The following is a 12,141-nucleotide window of genomic DNA, read 5'->3' as shown; positions in this document are numbered from 1 at the left end:
GGAGGGGATAATTACCAGTACGCAATTGTCTCAAGACTAATAAAACACTGAGTTCGTTCTCCAAACTTATTTGCGCAGAGTCCTCGCAAGAACTTTCTGCAAGTTTTTAGTGAGAGGAATGATTACTCAAACCAAATCACTAATGCTCTAAGATATCCCACCGCCTTGCCACCAAATGTCAAGATTCCCCTGATCGCTGGCCCCAATTGTCACGATTCGGGGTGACTTTAGGCCAACAGACAACTATCACATGTGCAGGGGGGCTTATCTTAGTTATCCCTCCACTGCTAGCAATGTGATGAGAAAACACACACAAGGCTATTGACCTCTTAGTTTTCAGCAGGGGCTTATTCTAGGTATCCCACTGCTTTCAATATACCACAAACTGCAGGGATTTATGTATATCCCACTTACAGTTCCACTTAACACTTGCAGCTCTCTGGCGCCCCCCTTACTCTCAGGTCAGATTAGGTACTGCATCCTGGGTAATTAGTCGCCAGAAAGGCTGCCTGCTATGTACTGGCTATTGGGCACGCTGCAGCGACGCGATAACTACTCCCACTCAGGCAGGAACAATAATTATCAACGCCGCAGTCGCCGCACCATCACTCAAAAGTCTGCACACGGTATCGCCGCCACCAGCTTCGATTAAACGGGTCCGAAGCTAACCCAACACAACAGTAACAGTAGCGTATTTCCCTTCAGAAGACTTAGGGTTCGGTTTAGAACAGGAGAACGAACTAATATTAAATATTATATCCCATAAAAAATTAGGCAGTGCTTTATAAAAAATATTTTATAAAGATATTACAAATGAGACAATTGCAAATATGTACACGGGTAATTATAACATAAAGGGAATAAAGGAGAAAAGATAACACTCACATGTTCAACGCATGGCAGGCCCCCAGGCTAGGGCAGTTTTCCATACGTCCCAGCTCATGGGATGTACTCAGCTCTTCCAGGAAAAAAAGGACAAGAAGAAGGAGCTGGGGATCTGGGCAGACAGTTATAGCTAAGCCTGTAACATCCCAGAAAGGGGTTGGATCACCTCGTCCCTCCTACCTCTTCAGATAACTCATTCTATCCTAATTTATATCTACTTTCGATAACTCCGCTACAAAACATGTTATAGTCCTAACAAATCCATCATTCATCTCGGATTAACGTGAGCATTCTAATGAGATTAAATATGTCCTATCTGGGATACATATTTACAGAGAAATCCCTACTTCTTTACCAGATGGAGTTAGAAGCCCGGGTTTCGCGGGATGGGTAGATACACCGAGTGAGAATAAGAATATATATTTTCGTATTTCTAGCTTAAATCGTTTGCCTAATATCTAACAAAAACTAAACAAAGAATCTTTCATGGATCCTCGAAGTTTCTACTTCACTTATAGCTGAACAAGAGCTTACACAGGAAATGCCGGTTGTAAATACTTTTGGCTCTCCTAACCCCCACACTCTCTGAGAAGGAAAGCCAGGAATTTGCAGCAGAAGGGGGGCTTAGCCCACGCAGGCTAGCAAAAGAACTACTTATGATATTTCATACCATATCGTGACAGCAACCCATAATTTGATACACCTACATAGTGGTATAATGCACTCCCATAGCAGTATAATGCACTCCATGGTATAATGCAGCCCCATAGGGGTATAATGCACCCCCATAATATAATGCTCCCCATAGGAATATAATGCATCCCCTTAGGGGTATAATGCATCCTCATAATATAATACTCCCCATAGGGGTATAATGCAATCCCATAGAGGTATAATGCACCACATAGGGGTATAATGCAGCCCCATAGGGGTATAATGCACCCCTATAATATAATGCACCCCACAGCTGTACACTCCCTGACAGAAGTTATGTCGCTTATCCATGTTATGTAAATAAAAGCTTACAACCTGACATTAAATTCATCCATTGGTTGTGTAAATTATTCTTTTGAAAGCTGAAACCCTCCAAAATGTGGTTTAGGTAAAGAAAATAAATTGGCAACAATGCAGAAATATTGATCAGTTAATGGACCCAGAATGGTCAGATTTTGGCAAGACAAAAGTTTTGTCCACTGGACATATAAAGCACCCAATCGTAGTTTACATCCTCACTTGTGCTCAGTAATTGATCGGTTAATTAGTGTGTGTGTATAAGGCTATGTGCACATGCTGCGGATTTTGCTGCACATCCGCAGCGGGTTTGAAACTGCGGATTCGCAGCTGTTTTCCATGAGTTTACAGTACAATGCAAACCTATGAAAAACAAAATCCGCAGTGCACATGCTGCGGAAAAAAACTTGTGGAAATGCTGCGTTGTTTATTCCGCAGCATGTCAATTCTTTGTGCGGATTCCACTGCGGATTACACCTGCTCCATAATAGGAATCCGCAGGTGTAAAACCGCAGGTGGAATCCGCACAAAAAATGCAGTAAATCCACGGTAATTCTGCAGTAAATCCACAGGTAATCCGTAGTGCGGTTTACCTGCAGATTTACGAAAACAGGTGCGGAAAAATCCGCAGAAATCCTACCTATGTGTGCACATACCCTTAAAAGAAACCCAGCACCTCAGACCTTCACTTGAACTGCAACTTGAGCTCCGACAACATGCCAAAAATCCACCCTGTGACCAAAGCCTGGATAATCAAGAGGCTGAAGACCAGATCCCCTGCAGACGTGGCTGGCACCTTTAATGTGTCTCAGCGTCAAGTACAAAGAATTAAAAAAAGATTTGAAGAGATTGGAGATGTGTTTGACAAGCCCATGTCCGGCAGACCCCGCAAGACAACTGCTCAGGAGGAACATTTGTTGGTTAGAAAATCCAAAGCAAGCCCCTCTTCCACTGCAGCAGAACTCCAACAGGCCTGGTCACCTCAAGTCCCTGTGTCAACTAGAACAGTTTGTAGGATTCTGTCTAGAAATAGCCTCCATGGTCGAATCAGTGCCCAGAAGCCAGCACTAAACAAAAGGCAAATAAAAAAACGTGTGGCATTTGCAAAGTCCCACAGCCTGCTAAACAGAAGGACGCTGGAAAAGTGGCAGAAGGTGGATTTCTCTGATGAATCTTCAGTAGAATTACACCACAGCCGCTGCAAATACTGCAGGAGACCTACTGGAGCCCGTATGGATCCAAAATATACCCAGAAAACAGTTAAATTTGGTGGTGGAAAGATAATGGTCTGGGGTTACATTCAGTATGGGGGTGTGCGAAACATTTGCAAGGTGGAAGGCAATATCAATGGCCTAAAATATCAAGAAGTATTAGCTACCTTTTATATTCCAAATCATAAAAGGGGTCAAATTCTGCAACAGGATGGTGCTACATCTCATACATCCATCTCTACAACAAAGTTCCTCCAGGCAAAAAAGATCAAAGTGCTCAAGGACTGGCCAGCCCAGTCACCAGACATGAACATCATTGAGCATTTTTGGGGTAGGATGAAAGAGGAAGCTTGGAAGACAAAACCAAAGAATCTAGATGAATGTACTTACATGCCCCCCAGAGTTCTTTGCTATTCCTGATGACTTGATTAATAAATTGTATGAATCATTGTTGAACTGCATGGATGCAGTCCTTCAAGCTCATGGAAGTCACACAAAATATTAAATATGACTCTAATAGCACCACAACTTCATTCACCAATGTTATGAAACATATTTTTGTATTTTAACCCCTTTACTCCCAAGGGTGGTTTGCACGTTAATGACCGGGCCAATTTTTGCAATTCTGATCACTGTACCTTTATGAGGTTATAACTCTGGAACGCTACATCGGATCCTGATGATTCTGACCCAGTTTTCTCGTGACATATTGTAATTCATGATAGTGGTAAAATTTCTTTGTTATTACCTGTGTTTATTGGTGAAAAAAAACGGAAATTTGGCGAAAACTTTGAAAATTTCGCAATTTTCCAACTTTGAATTTTTATGCCCTTAAATCACAGAGATATATCACACAAAATACTTAATAAGTAACATTTCCCACATGTCTACTTTACATCAGCACAATTTTGTAACCAAATTTTTTTTGTTAGGGAGTTAAAAGGGTTAAAAGTTGACCAGCAATTTCTCATTTTTACAAAACCATTTTTTTTAGGGACCGCATCACATTTGAAGTCACTTTGAGGGGTCTATATGATAGAAAATACCCAAGTGTGACACCATTCTAAAAACTGCATCCCTCAAAGTGCTCAAAAACACATTCAAGAAGTTTATTAACCCTTCAGGTGTTTCACAGGAATTTGGGGAATTTTTAACAAAAAATTACTTCAGCTCCAATTTGTTTTATTTTACCAAGGGTAACAGGAGAAATTGCACCACAAAAGTTGTTGTGCAATTTGTCCTGCGTACGCTCATACCCCATATGTGGGGGTAAACCACTGTTTGGGCGCATGGCAGAGTTCGGAAGGGAAGAAGCGCCATTTCACTTTTCAATGCAAAATTGGGTGGAATTGAGATTGGATGCCATGTCGAGTTTAGAGAGCCCCTGATGTGGCTAAACATTGAAACCCCCCACAAGTGACACCATTTTGGTAAGTAGACCTCCTAAGAAACTTATCTGCATGTGTGTTGAGCACTTTGACCCACCAAGTGCTTCACAGAAGTTTATAATGTAGAGCCGTAAAAATAAAAAATCATTTTTTCACATAAATGATCTTTTCACCCCCAATTTTTTATTTTCCCAAGGGTAGCAGAAGAAATTGGACCCCAAAAGTTGTTGTGCAATTTGTCCTGAGTATGCTGATACCCCATATGTGGGTGTAAACTGTTGTGAATTCCGCTCTTGGGCTCCCTCCGGTGGTTGTAAGTGGCACTTTTGTGAGTTCTGCTCTTGGGCTCCCTCCGGTGGTTTTAAGTGGAATGGCTGCTCCTTGGATTTAGCAGTCAGCAGCTGCTTCCACTAATTGTCTTTCTGCTCGGCTATTTAGCCTGGCTCTTCCCTTCAGCTTGTTCCACTTGTCAATGGTTCCTGGTTGGATTCACATCTCTGCTTGGATTTCCCTGATATCCTGACCAAATCAGCAAAGATAAGTCCTTGCTTTGCTCTTCACATGTTGTGGACTTCATTGTTCGGTACATTCTATGTTTTTGTCCAGCTTGTCAGTATGGATTAATTCAGTTAAGCTGGAAGCTCTGGGAAGCAGATTTACCCTCCACACCTTTAGTCAGGTGTGGAGATTTTTGTAAACTCTGTGGTGGATTTTTCTAGTTTTTAATACTGACCGCACAGTATTCCGTCCTGTTCTATCTATCTAGCTAGACTGGCCTCCTTTGCTACATCCTGGTTTCATTCTACGTATGTCTTTTCCCTCTCCACTCACAGTCATTATTTGTGGGGGGCTATCTATTCTTTGGGGATTTTCTATGAGGCAAGATAGCTTTCCTGTTTATCTTTAGGGGTAGTTAATTCTCAGGCTGTGACGAGGTGTCTAGGGAGTGACAGAAACATCCCACGGCTGCTTCTAGTGTGGTGTTGAGCTTAGGAACTGCGGTCAGTACAGGTACCACCTCCTTCAGAGCTTGTCCCATATTGCTCCTAAACCACCAGATCATAACAGTAAACCACTGTTTGTGCGCATGGTAGAGCTCAGAAGGGAAGGAGCACCGTTTGACTTTTCAAAGCAAAATTGGCTGGAATTGAGATTGGACTCCATGTCACGTTAGGAGAGCCCCTGATGTGCCTAAACAATGGAAACCCCCCAATTTTAACTGAAACCCTAATCCAAACACACCCCTAACCCTTAATCCCAACCATAACTTTAACCGCGCCCCGAACACGCCCCTAACCCTAATCCCAACCATAACCCCAACCCAAACACACCCCTAACCCTAATCCCAACCCTAACCACACCCTTAACTCCAACACGCCCCTAACCCTAATCCCAACCATAACCCTAACCAGACCCCTAACCCTGGCACACCCCTAACCCTAATCCCAACCGTAAATGTAATCCAAACCCTATATCTCACTTTAGCACCATCCCTAACTTTAAACCCAACCCTAACTTTTGCCCCAACCCTAACCCTAACTTTAGCCCCAACCCTAACCCTAAATTTAGCCCTAACCCTAACTTTAGCTCCAACCCTAACCCTAATGGGAAAATGGAAATAAGCCAGATTACTTACCGGTAATGCTCTTTTAGAGAGTCCACGACAGCACCCACATGAGAGAGTGACCCGCCCACAGGAACAGGAAACCTACAGAATAAAAGGAGGCAGTCCCCCTCTCCTCCTCAGTTTAGTTTTCAGAGAACGAGAGGAACCGCAAGGTTTTAGTTCAATTCAAATCAGACAATGTTAAATGCATTAAAATACTTTATACAGTAATAGATTTGTCAGTTTAAAAGGGAAAAACCGTGTATGACTAGGGAGGGTAGTGAGTGGGTGCTGTTGTGGACTCTCTTAAAGAGCATTACTGGTAAGTAATCCGGCTTTTTACCCTTCGCCACAATATCACCCACATAAGAGACTTTCAGAGAACCGTCACATGGGTGGGATTACTGTACTAAGGACAGCTCTACCAAAAGCCAAGTCAGAAGATGTGGAAAGATCGAGCCTATAGTGGTTGTAGAAAGTGGAAGGTGTTGACCAAGTTGCGGCCTTACATATTAGATCAATTGGCACGTCTGCTTTCTCTGCCCAGGAGGATGCCATGCCTGTGCAGAGTGTGCTTTAATGCCTTCTGGAGGAACTTCGCCTTTTGACGACTAAGCCAAGCAGATAGCTTCTCTGATCCATCTGGACAAGGTAGCTTTTGGGACCCCACGTCCTTTCCTGTGGCCCTGACAGGACACAAACAGAGCCCTACTCTGCCTCCAGGCCTGAGTTGTCTATATAGGTCAAGATGGCTCTTTTAACATCTAAGGTATGGAACTTTTGTTCTTCTGGAGTTAATGGAATATCAAAGAAGGAAGTAAGAAATATCTCCTGTGACCTATGATAGCTAGATGCGACTTTAGGAAGGTATGAGGGGTCTGGTTTAAGGATTACCCGGTCTTGGAATACTAACAGGAAAGGTGGGTCTATGGAGAGGGCCTGGATGTCACTGACCCTTCTGGCTGATGTTACAGCTACTAACAGAGCTACCTTATATGAAATGATATTTAAGGGGATAGAATCTAGCGGCTCAAATGGGGAACTAGTTAAGGCATCGAGGACTAGGTTCAAATTGCATGGTGGTAAACGTGGAATGTGGACCGGGTTACTTGGCTCACATGCCCTAATGAATCTTGTGACCCATCTGTCTCCTGCTATATTGCACCCATACAGGGCCCCTAAGGCTGAAACCTGGACTTTTAAGGTGCTTACTGATAACCCCAGTTCTCGACCTTTCTGTAAAAACTCTAGGATGGCCAAGATTGGAGCCTGTCTAGTAAAAGGTTCCATATGAAAGTTTAGAAATTTTCTCCACACCTTGCTATATATTAATGTAGTAATTTTTTTCTACTTAATAACAGAGTGTTTACAAGGTCATCAGAGAAGCCCCTTGAACTTAATAGCTGCCTCTCAAATTTCACGCCATCAAGTGTAGTCCCTTCACCTGAGGGTGGAAGAATGGCCCTTGAGATAGCAGCTTCGGGTCTGATGGAAGAATCCAAGGGTCGCATAGTGATATGGTTCGGAGACAAGAGAACCACGGTCTCTTTGGCCAAAAGGGTGCGATAAGGATCACTCTTGCTTTTTCCCTCCTGATCTTCCTGAGCATCAGCGGAATTAGCGGAATTGGAGGAAAGGCATACGCTAGATCGAACTTCCAAGGAAACTGAAGCGAGTCCAACATGTCCGGATGGTCTATCTTGTTTAGGGAAGCGAACCTTTGTACTCTCTGTTCTCTCTGGTGGCGAATAGATCTATTTGTGGAGTACCCCATAATTTTACTATCTTTTTGAATATGTGGGTGTTGAGAGTCCACTCTCCCTGGTGCAGCATGTTTCAACTGAGAAAATCTGCTCTTGTGTTTTCTATTCCTTTGATATGAAGGGCTGTTAGGGATGAAAGATGGGTTTCTGCAAATTGGAAAATATCTGCTGCTATCGACATTAGCCTTTCTGATCGTGTTCCACCTTGATGGTTCACATATGCCACTGTGGTGGAATTGTCTGACAAGATTCTTACATGTGTCCTCTGAATCTGTGGAGGAAAATGATTTAAAGCATGATCAACTGCTTTTAACTCTTTCCAATTGGAAGAATAGAGTGATTCTGCAGGACTCCAGAGATCCTGTGCTAGATTATCCCCCATGTGGGCACCCCATCTCAAGGGGCTAGCATCAGTGGTGATTATCCTGGAAGGCTGTATTATCCAGGGTACTCCTCTGGAAAGGTGGTCCATATCTAACAACCAGGCCAGGGACTCTATTACATCTTGGGAAAGAGTCATCTTCCTTTCTAGATGTCACTGTGAGATTTCCTGAACATATAAGATTTCATGTTGTAAGGCCCTGATATATTACTGGGCCCATAGAACTGTTGGAATACACGAGGTTAGGGATCCAAGTAAAGACATAGCTTCCCTTAGTGACATCTTAGGATTCTTCCTTGCTAGTGTCACCTTCAATATTATAGTCAATTTTTTTGACTCTGGAAGAAAACACCTTCGACTTACGGAGTCTGGATGTAGTCCTAGGAAGGACTGGAAGGTTTCTGGAACCAATCTGGATTTTTGGAAATTGACAATCCATCCTAACTCCTGTAGAGATGAAATTGTATTAGATATGGGCGGCACGGTGGCGCAGTGGTTAGCACTGCAGCGCTGGAGTCCTGGGTTCAAAACCCACCATGGACAACATCTGCAAAGAGTTTGTATGTTCTCTCCATGTTTGCGTGAGTTTCCTCCGGGTACTCCGGTTTCCTCCCACATTCCAAAGACATACTGATAGGGAATTTAGATTGTGAGCCCCATCGGGGACAGTTATGATAATGTGTGCAAACTGTAAAGCGCTGCGGAATATGTTAGCGCTATATAAAAATAAAGATTATTATTATTATAGATAGATGATCCTCACACTGAGAGACAGACCTTCCCACCACTAGAAAATCATCTAGGTAGGGTACAATTAACGTATCCTGTTGGCGCAGGTAAGCATTACTTTTGTGAATACACGAGGAGCCATCGAAAGACCAAAGGGCATTGCTGCATATTGGAAATGACGAATCTGTCCTGCCAGGTTGACTGCCACTCTCAGGTACAGTTGGTGCTTGGTGTGTATGGGAAGATGGTAGTAGGCATCTTTTAAGTCTATTCCCGCCATCACACATCTAGGAAATACAAGTTTGATAGTAGAACCAATGGTACAGTTATACAAAAAGGAATTTAATTTTTTTCAAATTAATAATGGTTCAGGATGAACCGTCGGGTTTGGTGACCAGGAATAAAGGGGAATAAAACCCCCTTCCTTCCTGATCTTTGGGAACCTCTATCAAAACTTTTTTGGATAATAAGGACAGGATCTCAAATTCAAGAGCCTTTTGTTGTTCCGGCCCCTTAAGAGATGTTACTCTAAATGAATCCCGAGGAATTCGTTCAAATTCTAGTTTTAATCCAGACCCTATGATGTCAAGGATCCACTGACTTGATGTTGTAAGTTTCCATTTTTGAAATTTTTTTTTAGTCTACCACCAACTTGGGGATTAATGGTATTTATTACGTCTTTCCCCAAAGGATCCACTAAACAAGGCACCTTTCTGTTTTGTGTCCTTTGTCTCCCAGCGATCTCTTTGGGTTTCAAATGCTTTATTCCTATTAAAGAGTCGTCTTCTAAAGGCTCTCCTATAGGAAGGAAGAGATTGATAAGGGAATCCCTTGCTTCTCTCCCCCGCTTTGGTCAGAACATCATCTAACGTCTTTCCAAAAAAGAACTCACCCTGGCATGGGATTGCACAAAGTTTTGCTTTTGTCTGTCTGTCCCCCTTCCAGCTCTTTAACCAGAGTGCTCGCCGGCTGTGCTCACCAAGCCGGCTGACCTGACTGCCAAACGTAGGGAGTCTGTTGATGCATCCCCCAGAAATGCCACAGCTTCTTTAATTAGAGGGATTGTCGGCAGAATTTTTTCTCTGGGTATTTTACCTCTAATCTGTTCCTCCAACTGAGCCACCCAAACTAGTAATGACCTTGCATGTACTAGAAATGGCAGGTTTGAATGCCCCGGTGTTGGCCTCCCATGATCTTTTTAACATGTTTTCTGCCTTACGATCCAGAGGGTCCGGTAAAACCCCTGAATCTTCCACTGGCAGTACTGGCAGCGGCATCCACCTTGGGAACCTTAGACCAGAAATTTAGTTCCTCATCACTGAAAGGATAGCGTCTCTTAGAGGATGATAATAAAAACCCCCTTAGGTTCTGCTTATCCCATTTCTTTTTAAGCAATTTATTTATAGTTGAAATTATTGGAAAAGTTCTATGTTTTTTCTGAGCCAGCCCAGCAAACATTATGTCCTGTGTGGACTTAGATCAATTTTTTTTCAGTGCATCCCATTGTATTTCTGACAGATTTAATTAAATTATCTATACTGCTATCAGGAAGACAAAGACAACCTTCATATTCTGATGAACTCGACTGGGATTTTGGAGTATCAGAGGATTTATCCTGCGCATCATCTGAAACTGAACTGGCAATTGGTGAAAGGGATCTACTCAGTAAGCGTGTACTTGAACCGCTGGCCTGCCCCAAAGCCTGCCTTGCATCTGTTGGCGTCATTACCCTTTCTTCCCGTAAGGTTAGATTGATGTAGTCGGGGCATAAGTTTTTAATATACGAATCTGGAAGGAGCTTCGTGCATAGGGCACATTCTTTATGTTCGGACTTGTGTGTCCGTTTCTTAATCTAAAAGTAGAGGGGAATACAGGAGGAATTGATCAGCTTAATAGGAAAAGGATATTTACACTCAGCCTGTGAAGCTGAAAGGTACTGGTTCTGGAGGCAGGGACACCCGGGTCTTAGGTAGTTCGTCCTTTCTACCCTGCTGTCTGCTCGTGGACTGCTGTTCTCCAGGGCGACCACTGCTTTTTGTGCTGTCACTTTTAGCGCTTCCCTCCTTGCTGGGAGGATGCTGCGCTGCTGCGGGTAGGTGCGCTTCATCTGCCGGTGAAGACATGTCACACACACCAGCTCCGTCGCGCGCCGCCATTTTTAAATTTGGCGCCACATCTCCTGCCTCCCCGGAAGTACTCCGGTTACTTCCGGGTCAGACGCTCCGCTCTCCTCACCGCGCGGTAGATGCCGAAAGTTTGAAAAGCCGACCCAGTGTCCTACCCTGCGAGCGTGCGTCCTCGTGGAACCGGGCGGCCCACCCCGGACTCGGACCACGGATCGGTGGACAGACTAAGGAGGAGGCTGCAAGCAGGGGCTCCCCCATCGCTGCATCTGGTACCGCAGCCCCTGCTGTTCCCTCGGAAACCACACAGGCGGATGCTTTTGACCCAGGAATCCTCTTCACGCTGCAGGTATTCCGGGATTCCTATAGGAACAGGATACCTAAAACTGAGGAGAGGGGGACTGCCTCCTTTTATTCTGTAGGTTTCCTGTTCCTATGGGCGGATCCCTCTCTCTCATGTGGGTGCTGTCGTGGCGAAGGATAAAATATACATTTTTTTAATTTTATTATTTTCCCTAAGGGGGTGAAATAGGGGGGTTTGATTTACTAACAAGTCCACAGTCCAGAAAAATTGCAATCGCACAGCCGTTGTACGTTAGACCCTTTATGCTTCAGGGGTATAAGCACACCGTATAAGCCTTTAGTCTCAATAGAAAAAAAGTTATCGCTATGTAAGCTCCACCTGGGTGCTGCTCCACAGAGAAAAACAGTTTGCATAAATGTATCCAAAACAAGAAAAAGTAACAGCGCTGTTACTTTTTCTTGTTTTGGATGCAGGTTTGATTTACTATTTATAGCTGTTTTTTTTAGCGGATTTTTATGATTGGCAGCTGTCACACATTAAGACGCTTTTTATTGCAAAAAAATGTTTTTGCGTCTTCTCATTTTGAGAGCTACAATTTTTCCATATTTTGGTCCACAGAGTCATGTGAGGTCTTGTTTTTTGCGGGACAAGTTGACATTTTTATTGGTACCATTTTCGGGCACGTGACATTTTTTGATCGCTTTGTATTCCGATTTTTGTGAGGCAGAATGACCAAAAA

General features: G+C 43.5%; 1 protein-coding gene across 1 annotated transcript in view; it reads right to left on the bottom strand.

The window, feature by feature from the left end:
• Positions 1-12,141, bottom strand: part of LOC138663674 (oocyte zinc finger protein XlCOF22-like) — a 101,885-nt gene that overhangs the window by 13,926 nt on the left and 75,818 nt on the right. The window lies entirely within an intron of this gene.

Source organism: Ranitomeya imitator, chromosome 2 (genome assembly GCF_032444005.1).
Source record: "Ranitomeya imitator isolate aRanImi1 chromosome 2, aRanImi1.pri, whole genome shotgun sequence".
In the NCBI taxonomy this organism is placed as follows: domain Eukaryota; kingdom Metazoa; phylum Chordata; class Amphibia; order Anura; family Dendrobatidae; genus Ranitomeya; species Ranitomeya imitator.
Note: the sequence above shows the minus strand (reverse complement) of the source record. Positions and strands in the feature narration are given on the sequence as shown.